Below are 18597 nucleotides of genomic sequence, written 5' to 3'. Positions count from 1 at the left end.
ATGATTAATGCATCAAAGTGATCTGTGTGTGTCTCATCAGGCATCTCATTACTTGACCATGTCAGAGAGTCACATCACAAATCACACCATCATTCCGTCTTTCACCTCCAAAGTGTGGAACACTATCTACAGCATGATTTGCAACAAGCACGTGTACAGGAAAGATATGAAACATAATACACAATGCATAGCAATCAATGTCCACATTAATCATGACACGCCCCATCTAGCAAAAGCTGAACAGTGGACAATTACACCTAAATCATCCCCACTAGGGGTGTCAACACAAGTCAAAAAGCACCAGACATGCCACAGATATGACAGTCCAAAGCCCTTGTGTAAAATTCTGTTACACCGAACCATCCTTGCGAGCCCATGGATAAGGGAGGCAGGAGTGGCATATGTGAGTCAAGGAACCCAAGCAGCAAACACATACACAAGACAACCATGAAGGGCCCAGCTGGAACAGACAGTGGATGCCTTCAAAAACCACAAGGCACCGCACTGTCACATGTAAGCACAATAGACTACAAATTTTAAACTAACTCAACTATTAACTAATTACATTAACTATGGAAAACCTACATTACCTTTTAAACTAACTATCAAACAGAAACTTAACTAACTAAATTAAAAGAAAAATCAAAATGGCCACTTACGACCCGGGGGGGAGGGGAGGCACCCAGGAGGGGGGAGGTACAGGGTCCTGCTCAACATCCACATGCGATGATGCTGAGCCAAAAAAAAATACCTCCATGGGCTCAACGCCTTCACAGCACGACCTATGTGGGAGATAGATGGTCGTCCGAGTCTGGCTCATCCTGGTAAGGAGGACGTGGCACAGTAGCCTGGCCACGCCTAGCCGCAGCTTGCCCCTCGTCGGCAGCAAGTCTGCCGGACAGGTGAGCCTGGTTCTGTGTGGCGATGTTACATAGGTCTGCATGCAGGACCTCACGTGATACACGTGCTTCCTCTTGCAAGGTAGCACGTGTAACACGGAGTTCCTCCTGCAAGGCCTGGCTGGACAACCGCTGCACCTCCCGGCAAGCCTGTAGCTCAGCCGAGATGGTGCGCTCAAGCTGTGCAAACCTCTCCTCTGCCCGCTGCCTCTGGGACATCATAAGGACACCCAGAGTGGATCTGAGGGAGGCATACTCCTCCCTCAGGGCATCCATGTGCGCCTCTGCGTGAGCAGCAATTGCTTGACGCAGAGACGACATTTCAGCCTGGCGTGCCCTGTCTGAGGCCGCCATGCCCAGCCTGAGTGAGCGGGCCGTGGACCGTGCCACCTGCTGCTGGAGAAGCACCTGCCTAGCAGGGGGGAGCACAGATCGGGCCACACGCTCCATGCTGTCAGCGATGTTCTCCATTGCTGCCCCCTGCCGTTCTGAATTGGCAGTCATGTCTTGCTCCCACTCAGTATACAGCGGTTGCGCGCGGCGACCGCGTTGCCGGGCTTGACCCCTGCGGGACCCAAGGACCGGGGGTCCTCGCTGTGTTGGCACCGCCTGCGGCTGCACGACTACATGCCCCCGTCGACGTGATGTCCCAGGCACATCAGTGACTGGTGTGGAGGGTGACCCTGCGTCCCGATCCACCACGGGCGGAGGAACCAAGACTGTCTGATCCCTCAGTGCAGGGGTCGCAGACAGAGGAGTGTCCACATCAGAATCACTCACCCCTGACACATGGACTTGATGCTCATCCAACTCAACATGGACGTCAGAGTCGTCATCAAGGCTGGACTCATAGGCAGCCAGAGACAGGATGGACTGCAGCACTTGGGGGTTTTCGTGGCCTACCACCCCACGACCCCCACTAGTGCCGGGTTGATGTGGTCTTACCAACCCTGTGTCTGGCATGACAACACCATCCTCTGCATCCATTGCGTCATCACCTGAAAAATAGAGAGGAAAAGGTCAGTACACATGTCAGAAGCACACAACACACACACACACACACCGACAGCAAAGGCATCCGGCAGACATGTGACACACAACATATGACCTTGCATGCATGCTGGGTCTACTTAGAATAGCTTCTGTGATCAGACCTGTCGAAAGGTGGCAGTTTGCATGGAAGTGGGTCTATGCAGTGCAGAAAATGTGTACGCCACTCACTACCTACATGTACAAGCACTCCATGGTGTGTGCCAGGAAATGTGAAGGCAGTGCAATGTCAAAATCAGACATCACGTGCATTGTGTATTCAATGTGTACCATGTCTAGAAGGCAAGCACCCCTCCACCCCAGTACCAAAGCAGGGATGCCTAGCATGGTATCAAAAGGCTGACCATACACCTGTGTATTGACAAGCAGTGTTGACTGGCATCAACAGCTTAATGTGATTGAAATTACAACACTGCAAATGATGCTGGGACAGTGGGCAGGACACATGATGGAAGATCCGGAGGCCGGCCACGTGTGAAGAAGACACAACAAGAGTTGGACAGAGTCATTGGCCATTGAACAGGCTGAGGCCTGTGAGCCACACAGATTGTCAGAGCCTAAACATGTGTGCAACGCAGGACTGAGCCACAGTTGACATGGGGAGGCCGATAATATGGCAGGCAATGTATGTAACCAAGGACTCATATTACAGTGATCATCCAGTCAAGGACACATAGGGGCATGCGTGCAATGCACATGGAGCATGAATGGGCACTCATGTCCCTGCGGGACATCTGACCCATGCACAGTACAAGTGGGATGCCCTGCATCGAGTGCTAAGGCTGTACCACACGGCATATGTCTGGCACTTTCTAAGCTGGAAGTTAGCATCTACACAGGACACATGAACATGAAACTACACATTGGCAAGAATGTAGCAGACCAGTGCAAAGGTGGAACTGGGGTGCAGAGTGGCGGAGGAGGGGCAAGGGAGCATGGCCACATGGAGTCCCGCATGCAGGCAGAGGAGACATGCATGACGGTGGGATTGCATTACTTACACATCAGAACCATGTACACGTCACATGTAGCAGCGATCATGCACAACACATCCCACAAGTGAAACACACACGTCCTCAACAACTACGCATCAACACTCACTGGACTGGGCATCAAAGTCCAGCATCTCTCCCACACCTTCGACCAATTCTGGTGGTATGAACTCCGCAACGAGAGCCTCATGCGGAGTGAGTTCTTCCTCCTCTGGTGCAGGCCCACCGCCAGTCACCAGAGTCAAGTTGTAATTTGAGGCACGCTTGGCCTTAGTGCTGCGCTTGATGTCATTCCAGCGCTTTTTGCACTCCTGCGCCGTGCGCACCTCATGGCCGAATGAACTGACATGTTCCGCCACATGCTTCCAGTGGGTGTCACGTTGGGCAGCCGTAGTCTGACTATTGGCACCCACTAGCATGTCACGGCTGTGTCCCCGCACGTAGTCCACGAGGAAGTCCAGTTCCTGCTTACAGAAAGGCTTCTTCCTCGACGTGCAGGAGGTCGTGGCTGTGTGTGGGGTCCCAGCCTGTGCTGCAGATGCAACCTTCCTCCTCTTGGACTGTGGCGCAGACCCTGGCTGGCTAATGCCGCCCCGACCAGTATGGCCAGTGGGTTGGGTGGATTGAGCCGAGGGAGTGGCAGGTGGAGGGATGACCAAAGGCCTGACTTGTGTCAGTGGCAGCTGGGTGCCCACTAATGGACCCTGCGCAGCAACATCAGCTGTGGCAGGGTCATTGACCGCAACGGTCCTGATTGGCAGACTCACAACCGGGGTGCTGTTGGGTGCATCTGCCCCTGCACTTGCCAACACCCGGCTGTTCGGGGCAGCAGATGACATGACTGCCCCAGGGACACGTGTCTTGGTCTGAGCAGCCCGGCCTGCCCCAATGGTTTCCCCCCTGGCCTGTTGGAGATCTACCAAGGGCTCTTCAAGTGCCAACGCAGCCTGCGCTGGCAGACCCTGAGCCTGGGTGGCGGTGTCCACAGCTGCACCTGCAGCTACCGCTACCCTTGGGCCCGTGGCAGTCGATGAAACGGACTGCCGGGTCATACGGGTGCCAGTGCCAGATGCAGGAGCTGCATCCCCCTGAACCACAGGGGGTGGTGGCATGGCTGCACCAACACATGGCACAACATTGTGCTCAAGTGGCGCACCCCTGCCTCTTCCCCCTCTGTGGCTGCCCTGGACACCCTGGAGTCCCCCTACTCCCTGGTCACCACGGCCACGTCCCCGACCACGCCCGCCACGAGGAGGACGCCCAGCTGAGGCGCCCCTCACCTTTGGTAGCCTCCCTACCATGGCACAGATGTAATAGTGCTGGCACAGATGGAGTGGTGCCAATGGGAGGTGTACAGCACAATTGACCTGGGCAATTGGGGTGAAGGGGGTGGGAAGCAAGATGTTAACAGCCCCCCTGCACCTGCAAGGCTGTATGTGACCCCGGTGATGTGTTGACGGGTCACGCAACGCTCAGGCACCCCAAAACTGCAGTAAAACCGTGCACGCAACCCTGCAGCCTACGTGCGTGGATTAAACCTCCCGCAGTACGCGATGGCACCCAGTAACACGTATAACGCGTACGCGTGGGACACGCAGGCTACGATGACATCGAAAATGGGTGCGATACACAGGGGCACCCGCAGTGGGAAAAGGAGCGTTTGCGACTCACCGTCTGACTAGCGCGATGCAGAAAAACACGCGTAGCCAATACCCCCGCCAAAAGAAGAGATACGTCCTTGAGAGCTGTGAAGTAGATGGCGCGCGAAACAACTGGAAGCAGCAACACACGTCGGTCTCCACGAAAGGCACGTACAGCGAACTGCTGGGCCCGCTCACCTTTAACCCGTGCTGAGGGAAACGCACGCGCGCGTCACGTCACATGCGGACGTGCACTTTTTCACGTTTGATTACGCGCATTACACGCGGACGTGCAGTTTTTCACGCGCGCACGCTTATGCATGGGCCCTTTCCTCCTATTACACGCGGACGTGCAGTTTTTCACGCGCGCTTACGCGCATTACACGCAGCGTGCAGATTTTTCACGTGCCTAATCACTCCGTATGAAGCTGGCCACGCGAAAACACACGGAAGACCACGCTCCTGCCCAGAAGGCCAATTCACTGGCCCCCAGTGCCCCAAGCAGCCTCCCACATGCCATCTGCTGCTGCCTGCCTGCCTGCCTGCCTGCCTGCCTGCCTGCTGCCACCGTGCCCTGCCATTTGGTGCCTGCACATCAGCCATCTGCAGGGGTCCAGTTGCTGTGTCCACCCCTGCTGGTACAGAAGAGTCCCGACTCAAATGACATCGCTCCACAGCCCAGCCCCAGGACCCAGTTGGTCACCCACTCCTGCCCCTGGGGTTGCCATGTCGAGCACATCCACATCTGACACCAGTGGCAACCCCCGGCCAGAGGGGCAGAGGGGCACCAGCTTCACTGCCACCGAAGTTGGTGTCCTGGTGGAGCATGTCCTGGGGCAGTATGATGCCCTCTTCGGATCGTCCCGCGCCAACAGGGAAGGACGGGTGAGGACGCGGAGGGGGTGGCAACCCGCACCATCCAGAAGGTCAAGAAGCGCTGGGAGGACTTGAGGTCCAGGACCCTCATGAAGGCCCGGCGCCTTGTGGAGGGGGGCCGGGGCCGCATGAGTTCCATCCAGTTGAGGGTCCTGGAACGCGCACACCCAGCGCTCCACAGCCAGGTCCTTGAGAGGGAGACCCGTCTGGAGTTGAGCGGTAAGTGGCCAAGCATTGCTGTGTGAGACAGGGCATGTTGCAGTGTGCTGGTTGTCTGATACTTGCCTGCATGTGTGACATAGGCCATGTACGCATGTATGTGTGCAGGGACATCATGGTAATGCATGTGCGACCTGTAATGTGTGAACCGCATGGTTGTTGCATGTGTTTGAATGTGACATGGGGAGCCCTGTGCAGATTGCACACATGACAGCATGGAAGTCTCTGTTCCTGGACATGGGTGGGGGCCTGGTGGAGGGTGCCCCTGGTGGCTGGGGGGTGGGGGTGCTGGGAGACATGGGTGGGGGCCTGGTGGAGGCTGCCCCTGGTGGCTGGGGGGTGGGGGTGCTGGGAGACATGAGTCGGACATGGGTGGGGGCCTGGTGGAGGCTGCCCCTGGTGGCTGGGGGGTGGGGGTGCTGGGAGACATGGGTGGGGGCCTGGTGGAGGCTGCCCCTGGTGGCTGGGGGGTGGGGGTGCTGGGAGACATGGGTGGGGGCCTGGTGGAGGGTGCCCCTGGTGGCTGGGGGGTGGGGGTGGTGGGAGACATGGGTGGGGGCCTGGTGGAGGCTGCCCCTGGTGGCTGGGGGGTGGGGGTGCTGGGAGACATGGGTGGGGGCCTGGTGGAGGCTGCCCCTGGTGGCTGGGGGGTGGGGGTGCTGGGAGACATGAGTCGGACATGGGTGGGGGCCTGGTGGAGGGTGCCCCTGGTGGCTGGGGGGGTGGGGGTGCTGGGAGACATGGGTGGGGGCCTGGTGGAGGCTGCCCCTGGTGGCTGGGGGGGGTGGGGGTGCTGGGAGACATGAGTCGGACATGGGTGGGGGCCTGGTGGAGGCTGCCCCTGGTGGCTGGGGGGTGGGGGTGCTGGGAGACATGGGTGGGGGCCTGGTGGAGGGTGCCCCTGGTGGCTGGGGGGTGGGGGTGCTGGGAGACATGGGTGGGGGCCTGGTGGAGGCTGCCCCTGGTGGCTGGGGGGTGGGGGTGCTGGGAGACATGGGTGGGGGCCTGGTGGAGGCTGCCCCTGGTGGCTGGGGGGGTGGGGGTGCTGGGAGACATGAGTCGGACATGGGTGGGGGCCTGGTGGAGGGTGCCCCTGGTGGCTGGGGGGGTGGGGGTGCTGGGAGACATGGGTGGGGGCCTGGTGGAGGCTGCCCCTGGTGGCTGGGGGGGTGGGGGTGCTGGGAGACATGAGTCGGACATGGGTGGGGGCCTGGTGGAGGCTGCCCCTGGTGGCTGGAGGGTGGGGGTGCTGGGAGACATGGGTGGGGGCCTGGTGGAGGGTGCCCCTGGTGGCTGGGGGGTGGGGGTGCTGGGAGACATGGGTGGGGGCCTGGTGGAGGCTGCCCCTGGTGGCTGGGGGGGTGGGGGTGCTGGGAGACATGAGTCGGACATGGGTGGGGGCCTGGTGGAGGCTGCCCCTGGTGGCTGGGGGGTGGGGGTGGTGGGAGACATGGGTGGGGGCCTGGTGGAGGCTGCCCCTGGTGGCTGGGGGGTGGGGGTGCTGGGAGACATGGGTGGGGGCCTGGTGGAGGCTGCCCCTGGTGGCTGGGGGGGTGGGGGTGCTGGGAGACATGAGTCGGACATGGGTGGGGGCCTGGTGGAGGCTGCCCCTGGTGGCTGGGGGGTGGGGGTGCTGGGAGACATGGGTGGGGGCCTGGTGGAGGGTGCCCCTGGTGGCTGGGCGGTGGGGGTGCTGGGAGACATGGGTGGGGGCCTGGTGGAGGTTGCCCCTGGTGGCTGGGGGGTGGGGGTGCTGGGAGACATGGGTGGGGGCCTGGTGGAGGGTGCCCCTGGTGGCTGGGTGGTGGGGGTGGTGGGAGACATGGGTGGGGGCCTGGTGGAGGCTGCCCCTGGTGGCTGGGGGGTGGGGGTGCTGGGAGACATGGGTGGGGGCCTGGTGGAGGCTGCCCCTGGTGGCTGGGGGGGTGGGGGTGCTGGGAGACATGAGTCGGACATGGGTGGGGGCCTGGTGGAGGCTGCCCCTGGTGGCTGGGGGGTGGGGGTGCTGGGAGACATGGGTGGGGGCCTGGTGGAGGGTGCCCCTGGTGGCTGGGCGCTGGGGGTGCTGGGAGACATGGGTGGGGGCCTGGTGGAGGCTGCCCCTGGTGGCTGGGGGGTGGGGGTGCTGGGAGACATGGGTGGGGGCCTGGTGGAGGCTGCCCCTGGTGGCTGGGGGGGTGGGGGTGCTGGGAGACATGCGTCGGACATGGGTGGGGGCCTGGTGGAGGCTGCCCCTGGTGGCTGGGGGGTGGGGGTGGTGGGAGACATGGGTGGGGGCCTGGTGGAGGCTGCCCCTGGTGGCTGGGGGGTGGGGGTGCTGGGAGACATGGGTGGGGGCCTGGTGGAGGCTGCCCCTGGTGGCTGGGGGGGTGGGGGTGCTGGGAGACATGAGTCGGACATGGGTGGGGGCCTGGTGGAGGCTGCCCCTGGTGGCTGGGGGGTGGGGGTGCTGGGAGACATGGGTGGGGGCCTGGTGGAGGCTGCCCCTGGTGGCTGGGCGGTGGGGGTGCTGGGAGACATGGGTGGGGGCCTTGTGGAGGCTGCCCCTGGTGGCTGGGGGGTGGGGTTGCTGGGAGACATGGGTGGGGGCCTGGTGGAGGCTGCCCCTGGTGGCTGGGGGGTGGGGGTGGTGGGAGACATGGGTGGGGGCCTGGTGGAGGCTGCCCCTGGTGGCTGGGGGGTGGGGGTGCTGGGAGACATGGGTGGGGGCCTGGTGGAGGCTGCCCCTGGTGGCTGGGGGGGTGGGGGTGCTGGGAGACATGAGTCGGACATGGGTGGGGGCCTGGTGGAGGCTGCCCCTGGTGGCTGGGGGGTGGGGGTGCTGGGAGACATGGGTGGGGGCCTGGTGGAGGGTGCCCCTGGTGGCTGGGGGGTGGGGGTGGTGGGAGACATGGGTGGGGGCCTGGTGGAGGCTGCCCCTGGTGGCTGGTGGGTGGGGGTGCTGGGAGACATGGGTGGGGGCCTGGTGGAGGGTGCCCCTGGTGGCTGGGGGGTGGGGGTGCTGGGAGACATGGGTGGGGGCCTGCTGGCAGGTGCCCCACAGTGCTGGGGGGTGGGGGTGCAAGGGGACATGTGGCTTGGCTGGGGGGCATGGCCATGGTGGATGGGCTGCCTGTGGGACATGACATGGGGTGCAGGGTAGTCCCCTGTGGTGTGGGATGCCTGCAGAGGTCGTGGAGGGGGTAGAGGGGAGACCTGGGAGGACCCACACTGCCAATTCACGTCTTGAACTTCCCGCACACCCACCACCCGCGCACCCCTGAAATCCACGTACCCAGGCCAATCGCGTGTAGACTTTCTCGCGCACCCCTGAAATCCACGTACCCAGGCCAATCGCGTGTAGACTTTCTCGCGCACCCCTGAAATCCACGTACCCAGGCCAATCGCGTGTAGACTTTCTCGCGCACCCCTGAAATCCACGTACCCAGGCCAATCGCGTGTAGACTTTCTCGCGCACCCCTGAAATCCACGTACCCAGGCCAATCGTGTGTAGACTTTCTCGCGCACCCCTGAAATCCACGTACCCAGGCCAATCGCGTGTAGTTTTTCTCGCGCACCCCTGAAATCCACGTACCCAGGCCAATCGCGTGTAGACTTTCTCGCGCACCCCTGAAATCCACGTACCCAGGCCAATTGTGTGTAGACTTTCTCGCGCACCCCTGAAATCCACGTACCCAGGCCAATCGCGTGTAGTTTTTCTCGCGCACCCCTGAAATCCACGTACCCAGGCCAATCGCGTGTAGACTTTCTCGCGCACCCCTGAAATCCACGTACCCAGGCCAATCGCGTGTAGACTTTCTCACGCACCCCTGAAATCCACGTACCCAGGCCAATCGCGTGTAGTCTTTCTCGCGCACCCCTGAAATCCACGTACCCAGGCCAATCGTGTGTAGACTTTCTCGCGCACCCCTGAAATCCACGTACCCAGGCCAATCGCGTGTAGTTTTTCTCGCGCACCCCTGAAATCCACGTACCCAGGCCAATCGCGTGTAGACTTTCTCGCGCACCCCTGAAATCCACGTACCCAGGCCAATCGCGTGTAGACTTTCTCGCGCACCCCTGAAATCCACGTACCCAGGCCAATCGCGTGTAGTCTTTCTCGCGCATCCCTGAAATCCACGTACCCAGGCCAATCGTGTGTAGACTTTCTCGCGCACCCCTGAAATCCACGTACCCAGGCCAATCGCGTGTAGTCTTTCTCGCGCACCCCTGAAATCCACGTACCCAGGCCAATCGCGTGTAGACTTTCTCGCGCACCCCTGAAATACACGTACCCAGCCCAGCCGCGTATGGAAACACCCGCACACCCCTGGAATACACGCTCCCAGCTCTGCGTTTGCTGCTGCCCTTTGCGCTGGGTTGGGGATTTTGATGGCTTTTCCCTGCGCGAGAGGCGTTCTTGGAGGCGTAACTGGCGCTGCTGCAGGGTCGCTGCGCAACTGTGCGCCATGGCTGGTTTTGGTGGCTGGAATCCATGAATACGCTGTGCGCGGAAATGGATTTTAGCGCACGCGGCTGGCGCAGGGATTCGCACGCGCACACTGTGCGCCAGCCGCGTGCGCCACTTGTGCGCTGAATTCTATGAATCGGCCCCCATAAGCTTTAATAATTGGATTTCTTTGCATGTTCTTATAAGGTGGATAGAATGTGTAAAGTTGATGTCCTGACTGCAAAGTTGTACTCCCAGTCTAAATTAGATGAATCCATATGTGATGTGATCCTTTATTCTGCCATGTTAATAATTCATTTCCCTTTATATTGTGTCAAAGCTCAAGAATCAAGCTGAAAATGCTATTGAGTTTTGATTTACTCTGTCATGTATATTGAAAAGGAAGGTCAGCATTGTAAAAATTGAGAAATTAAACCCAGTGGGTTTGAAATTAAAGAATAGAATGGAATTGAAATAGTATGTACGTTTCAATTCTCACTTGTGGGGCATGCTGAAGAGACCACAGGACTCCCGTCTGGTTGGAACCTGTGTACGATTATTGAATGTTATGGTCAGGCCAGATGGCTTGGTGGCCACCCTGACAGGCTACTCTATTGTATGCAAGGCAGGCTTTCAAAGCAGATAAGCTCTATTCATTTACTTTAGGCATTCGCTAATGGGAAGAGGATTTTACTTCAAAGAAGTCATTTCACATAAATCAGTTCTTGTTCTTTCACATAAACTTGTAAAAAACTGCACTAACTCGAGAGGTCAATGAGAACATGATTGACATACAGATGCTCAGCAGCAGACAACTGCTTTAGTTTAGTCAAGGTGAAAGGTCTTGGGGAATATGCACACCAGGAGAATTCTGCTGTGGATAGTGGTGACATGGAAAGGGAAGATGTAGGCATTATATTGTCTCTGCCATCTGGTGGAGAATAGCTTCAATTACACACCAAATAAATAAATGTATTTAACATGTAAAATAAAATACCTAAAATGTGCAGTCACGAAATAAAGCAGTGCATCACAAGATCGGATTGACACCGGATTTGGACAGTATGTAGATAAGAGTAACCTTTATCACAATCTTTATAAAAATTATATGTTGTCATATTTCAGCTTCTCCTAAAATGGTAAAAACATGTACAATTGTTAAATTTAATTGCACAATATTCAGTAGTGTCTCTAAATGTTTGCCCCGACTAACAGAGTCTGAAAATAAAGTTTTATCAAGGTAGCACATATGAGTCAAAAATTATGGAAATAACTAAATTCGTATCTCTTTAACAAGAGTAGATTTCCTCCCATTCTTAGGGATGGGAAACCATACCTCTGTCATAAGGCAGAGGTGGGGCTAGGATAGTATATATTTTGATACACAGGGCAAGGGATTATTATGGAACATGGGTCAAGAAATATTCAGAAGGGGAATGAACTGGAGATCGGAGAGCTGAAGGGGAGACATGTCCATTGAGAGAAAAGAAGGCCAGAACAGCAGTAGAAGGAACACTAGTAGGTGCTTGGAGATTCATTTAATTTTCAAAGAAGCCACCTGAATTGAGGGTATGCTGTAGGAATGAGGCTGACTGGTTTCTCTGCTGGTTTTCCAAAAACCAGAAATGACATCTGGAAAGGTAAATCCACCCCATCCCCAAATTGTCCAATTTGATTAGGGTAAAGGTTGGGAAGATAAAAGGACTGGGAATGAAGGGAGGTGAAATTCAAAAACAGTGACACAGGCATTAATATCCCAATGATTGTTTTCCTCAATTACAACAAATACAAAGTGAGATAATGCTCTTACAGACCTAATTGAATTTGTATCGAGAAACGAAATTCAAAACTGATTACATTCTGGTTCCACTATAAGGTAGAATTGTTTTTGTGAAGTTAAGTATTATTTGAAATATAAGTAGTGGTTTAAAGCGTTGTGGAGTCACAGTGGGTCATAGTGCAATGGCAAGTACTATCGCCTGGGATAATAGCATGCACTTAATGCAGCCAGTTAGAGCAATAGTATAAACTGGATGTTTGTCCAACGGAAATCATGCTTGAAGAAATTAAATCTATTCATAAAGAGAAGTGCAAATCCTTTGCATTCCCCTGTCTTTCAATGCTCAGGGAGAGTCAGGTGTAATGTGGAATGAGGTCTTCATGTAAGTATCTGACACTGCAGAATAGTACATCTCTAGACCAGAAATCTAAATTGACTGAAAGCATTGCATGCAGTCCTTTTTAAAACTGTGCATGCATCTAGATTGAAATTAATTAATTCATATTTAAGGAAAGCCACGTGCACTCACACACACACATCGATAAACACAAAAAGTACTTAAATTAGGTTTAATGAATGCTACATAAACACGCTGTCGAGAGGTGCACCCACACATTTAGAAAAAGTAGGATACATGTGGGTTCAGAACAGAACATATACATTCCCAATAACATTACCTGTGAATTCAAACTTACATGAGCATGCGTCAATGCAAACAAGTTACCTTTGCATCTACAAGGCTTAACACATAGTCCCATGCTAGCCAGTTATTGCCTTTATGTCAAGCAGCGTATACATAGTTAATACATTCACTATCATACACCTGCATAGTTAGTGGAGTAAATAAATATCTTGTTTCTTATGTTTCTATCAACGTTCTCTGATACCAGACTTGTCTTGATGCTAGAGAAATCAAAGGTTTTAACCATACTTGCATTATGTGAAATGGTTCCATTGAAAAATTAGTGATGTTTATTAAGAAACCAATGCTAACCAGAAACATTAATATGTCGAATGTCTTTTAGATTACCATCAAATTCAGAGGAATACCCCTGATTGAAGTGGATGTTTTTGTGGACTTCTAATATATATTCATATGGGCAGATACAATGTTTGTTTTGGTTTAAGTATTTGTTCCATATACATACCATATTGTAGTGGTCTCCAGGGTAAAGCGTGAGACCCAGTTCTCTGAAACCCAACTTTTCTTTTAACACAATTAGATTTTTTACTATCTCGCAGACATTTCTTTGCCCTGAATTGTGGGCTGGGATGCTTTAAATGGGAGCATTAGAATGGAGTGTCACGTCTGCATGAACCATTATCTGAATCAAGAAATACCTAACAGAGTTAGTAATTGCAGAGCAATCCTCACATCAAACTGGTAATACTAGCGCTGTATGCAACACGGATTGTGACAGTTATCTTATCTTCAGCAGGACCGCAGAACAGCTATGCACATCAAGCTGGCTATCCATGACACAAACTGTGGCAGTATTCTTACCTTTGGCAGGACACATGGTCTGCATATCAAACCTGCACTTCAGACACTGATACAAACTGGGACATCGATTGTATTCTGAGTGCACCGCCATTCCCAAAATGCCAATGGGGCCATGTATAAAAAGGGGGCAGGATTTAAAGCCAATATATATGTTTGCTGACAGGTAACCCAACCCCTGGGGGGAAAAAAGCCAGTGGTTGGCCAGGGGAAACAGCAAAGAGAGAGAACCAATGGAGGGGATTGCGGAGGATAAAAAGAAGCACAGGAAACAGGAAGGTGTGGATTGTTCAGACTAGGTCAAAGGAGATGGTTGACGAAAAGACCAAGCAGAGGAAGGAAGGTGCAGAGAAGTGTGGATTAGGATTACTGAAAACATGTGCAAGGTGAGGTAATAGGTTGGCTGGAGAAAGCTATACTTAGGTCTAAGTGTGCATGCGACGTATATGAGTGGGACTATGAAAAAGAGAGTACGGGGTGGCGATTGGGAGAGTTAAAGGAGGGTGACTGGAAGGTGTGGGTAGAGTGTAGTAGTGTGGAGAGGAGAGTATAGTAGTGTGGCGATGTGAGAGTAGTAGTAGAGAGCAGGAACAGAGGAAAAGAGATGAAGTTTAGATGAAGGAGAGTGGGATGAATATAGGGAGGAGGGTAGAAGGAATTGAGAAGGATAGAACATCAGGGCAAGAAATACACGAGTGTGCAAGAAAAGGTAGAGGTGACACCTGAGTGTCTGGAAGGAACCTCTTCTTGTGCTCATTTATTTGTAGATTAACCTAGATTGTTCACAGATAGAGAGAGAGAAAGGGTGTTTGCCCTTAGGCCATCACAACCAACAAGTCATTTATGGGTCAGTAGAGGTTACTTATATGCAGTGACCATCCTGAAGTTGGGGGACATCTGAACTAGGGAGAGACACACCCAGGGGAGACGATAGAGAGAGGGAGAGAGAGAGAGAGATATGTCACTTAGTGAGCCCTTTCTCAATTACTACAATGCAAAGCCTTTAACTGTTTTCGAGAGTTGGTGCGTTCTTGAGGCCATCAGTGACATGATGAATCATCAAGCCCCAATACATCATGTTAATCATCAAGCCCCAATATATAGAGACAGCCAAAGTGAGAGTGAAATGGAGGGGAAGTCAGAGACGGGAGACTTCTGGATAACTGCAAGTACTGAACATTTTTACAGCAATATTAGGGAGGTAGAAAGCGACCTGAAAGTTCAGCTCAATCACCTATCAGACGAATCAGAAGACTCCTCAGAATCAGCCGGGTCAGACAGTATCTCTTCCAGAGTAGAACCTCCAAAGTAGTCCACCGGCCTGGCAGAAGACCTGATAAAGAGTCTCTTAGAGATGATACAGGAAGCCCGGAAGTGGACCAGCCAGCTGGAAAACGCTCAAGCCTGTGGAAGAGGACTACTAGGATTCCCAAGTAGCCCTGCATTCCAGCAATAGAGGAAACCCTCAGAACCAGACAAGTAAGAAAAGTGTGCAGAGCTTACACACCTGAGATGAACCCCAGTCCCAGTGAAGCAGGTTCAACACCAACACCCATTGGAGAGCTATTACAGGCTCTGATGGAAAGCCAACTGGATATTAGTCACCACCTTTGAGAGACTCTTACAGCCTTGCAGGGTGCTATTACCGAGAGAAGGGAACAACCCCCTATACTACCCGCAATATTACAAAAACTGAGCAATGAAGAAAAACTAGCTACAGTCATTGGGAATTTCGAGAGTGACTAAGAAATCGAAATAGCTGGGCCTGGCGTATCACCCAGCTTCTAAAAGGAGAAACCCAGTAAGTTTTCCAAGCCCTAAACCCTGTTGGGAGAGCCCTGTATGTAGAGCTGAAGCAGAGTATTCTGGAGAGGTTGGGACCGGATCAGAAGAATTACAGGATCCCCTTGAGACAAGGGCATCTCCCTCACCAAATGTCTTATAGGGTCAAAGACTTATTGAATAAATAGTTGACCAACAAACCTATGAGCAAGTCAAAGAAATGTTGGTACTTGATCAATCTTTGACTCCCGACACCTGAATTTGCAGATGGTTTATGGCAGTTACATGAGCGTACCCTGGAAGAAGAGAAGAAGCGATATAAAGAGCCACCCCACATCAACGAGCCATGAGTTCTGAGATGAGTGAGAGAGGGCTGATGCTTAGTGAGCCCTTCCTCAATAACTTTAATGAAAAATCTTGAACTGTCTTCGAGAGATGGTGTGTTGTTGGGGCCATCAGTAACACATACCCCTGTTTTTTTTTCTTCAGATTGTTACTCCACCACTCCGCTCTGTATTCTACTGACAGTCCAAGAAAAGCAGCAGAGGAGGGTCCAAATGCCCATCCACTTCAATGTGATTGGTCACACACAGGCTCCATTACTTGTGATACTGGCATGTGGGCGATGCTTTAGAAGCAATCTCGGTGCCTCGTCTCCAGGTGCAAAATATGCAGGTTTACCAGAGACAACAGTATTCCTGAGATTTCCTGGCATGCCGCTGCACTGCGTTGTGTTGTTAAGCTCAGCCCCACCCCACACTTCCGAACTTGAATCAAGGTGACAATCCCAGCAGCATGTAGGCTCACGTAGGACACAAGGACTAACAGATATGAGACCATGGGGTCAGATAGTAGCCAGTGCTGGCAGCTACATTTGGGTGCCCAGAGCCTGCCAAGAAGTCATCAGCATTGTGGGGTGTCTGGAGGGGACGCAGTGGGAAGGAGCCAGGGCCCTTGACACAGGCTACGAGCTTGGTTTTCAATAGGAAGATTTGGGGGACGTGGTGTGCTGGACCTCTTATGCGAGGGAAGCTTGCAGTGGTGGTAACAGTGTTGGGTTGGTTGCATAATGCTCACTTGTACTGCTGTTCTGTGGGAGACAAGCTTGTACCGATGCTCGCTGTGCTGCACCCGTTCTGTGGGTCAAGCCCTTGCACTACTGCTGCCTGTGCTGCACCCATTGCACGAGGGAAGCTAGCACTTCGTTCTGTTGTAGATCAAATGTGGAATTGAAGCTTGCCCTAAACTGCCTTTAATTCGCTTATTCTGTGGGAGAGAAGCTTGCAGTGGACCTCGTGCAAGGGAAGTTTTCACTGGTACTGTTTGTGGGGGGCCTATTCTTTGAATGAGAGAAGCAGGTACTATTGTTGTCTGTGCTGTACCTGTTCAGGAAGTGTTAAAGATCTTGAACTGCTGTTAGTTATTCTGACTATAAGATGCTGCTGTGTAAACCTTCATAGTAATTTGGAAGCAATGTATATCCTGGCATATCAATGCATGACTGGGTGATGCACTACATGGGAATGTGAGGTTGAACCTTGAAACATGTATTTATTTATTTGTATTTATTTATTTTTGCATTCATAAAGCGCACACAAGCCTAGGGCATCAAGGCACTGGTTGGTAAAGTATGGTATTGTTTATTTATAAAGCGACTATACACAGACAAGTGTTTCAAAGCGCTCAAGGAGAGTGGGAACATGGGGGAAAGAAACAACAGTCGTTCAGAGCCCTTGAAATTCTGAGACGATAATAGTAAGCACAGGCACAGTAAGTGCGTAGAATACATTTAACAGTTTGAGATACAGCAAATCGGCCTGACGGCGATTCTGCAGTTTTATTAGTGCAATAAAAGGGTGAAGACAAGGGAGAACAGGCAAACGATCTTCAGGCACAGATGGTCACAGGGAAGGGGGAGGACCAAGAGCACCCGTTCGGTGGAGACTGGGGTAAGTGCAGAGAGAGCCACTCTCATGGGTTATTTCTCAAGTGCAGTGAGTGTGAGTTACGGGTAATGCCCTAGGCCAAGTGCGAAAGAGGACTGGCAGGGGAGCCCGGGACCTTTGTGACTCTGAGGTACACCAGGCAGCCAATCTGCAAGCTGTAAGGAAAGAGGGGGGAGAGAGGGAAAGAGCAGAGGACTAGGTTAGCAGGATAGAGCGAGAGAGAAGAAAGAGGAGAAGAGGAAGGTCTTGAGGAGTTTCCGTAACTTGAGAAGATCAGGCACAATACGAAGGGTGGCAGGGAGGCTATTCCAGAAGGTGGCACCTGCTGAGGATAAGGATCTTCCTACAAATCTCTGCTTGGAAAACCGGCTCACTCCCAGAAGGTTTGAGGAAGATGAGCAGAGGGCTTGTGAGGGACAGTATTTAGGTAGGCAGTGTTAAAGGTAGGTCGGTCCCAGGCCCTAGAATGCCTTGTGAATAATACAGAGGGTCTTGAACATGATCCTTGCAGCCACAGGGAGCCAGTGAAGGGAGTTCAGCGCCAGGGAGATGTGGTTCCTGGGCTTGAGGCCAAGGATAAGTCTTGCGGTTCTGTTCTAGATGAGTTGCATAGGGCACCCAGCAGAAGAAGGGAGGTTGAGGAAGAGGCTGTTTTAATAGTCCAGCCTAGAGAAAACCAGGGCTCTGGAGACAGTGAGCCTCTGGGGGAAAGTGGTAGAGTACCTCTGCGAATGTTTAGCTGATAGTTAGACTTTTTAGAGATGGCTGAAATGTGAGAGGAGAAGGAGAGAGTGGAGTAAAAAATGACCCCTAGGTTTCTTGCCTCGAAGGTGGTGCGGGTGCAGCGCCAAGGGAGGCCGGCCAGAGTAAAAGTAGGAAAGCGGGAGCAAGGATCCCAATGCGAACAATCTCAATCTTACTGGCATTGAGGCAGAGGTCATTTGCAGCACACCATGACTGAATAGCGGACAGTCAGATATGAGCGAGGAGGAGGCGACTGAGGGTAGCCTGAAAGATAGTTGCGTGTCATCCGCGTAACACTGGAAGTTAGAGGTGAAAGCGGCAATCACACGTACCAGGGCAGCCATTTAGAAGTTGAAGAACCAGGGGGATAGGTTAGATCCCTAGGGAAGGCTACAGGTTGAGAGAGCTATATTTGGGAGAAAGGCTCTGAGTTCAACCTGGGATGGCCGGTCGGAGAGAAAGGAGGATAACCACGCCAGAGCCTTGCCTGTGAATCCCAGGGTGTCACGAAGACGTACGATCAGAATGTTGTGGTTTACCGTGACAAAGGCAGAAGAGAGGTCAAGGAGCATGAGGAAAGAGGGAGTGTTAGTGTCAAGATTTGAGGGCATGTCTTTGCGGGTGTTCAGGAGAGCAGTTTCCGTGCCTCTGGATGCTCTAAAGCCAGACAGATGGTCATGGAAGCAACCAATTAATTCAGTGTGGAGGGTCAGCCGAAAGATAGAAAACTACTCTACGA

The sequence above is a fragment of the Ambystoma mexicanum genome, chromosome 1p, assembly GCF_040938575.1.
Source record: "Ambystoma mexicanum isolate Mex_15411 chromosome 1p, UKY_AmexF1_1, whole genome shotgun sequence".
NCBI classification, from domain to species: domain Eukaryota; kingdom Metazoa; phylum Chordata; class Amphibia; order Caudata; family Ambystomatidae; genus Ambystoma; species Ambystoma mexicanum.
This window is presented reverse-complemented; position numbering follows the sequence as displayed.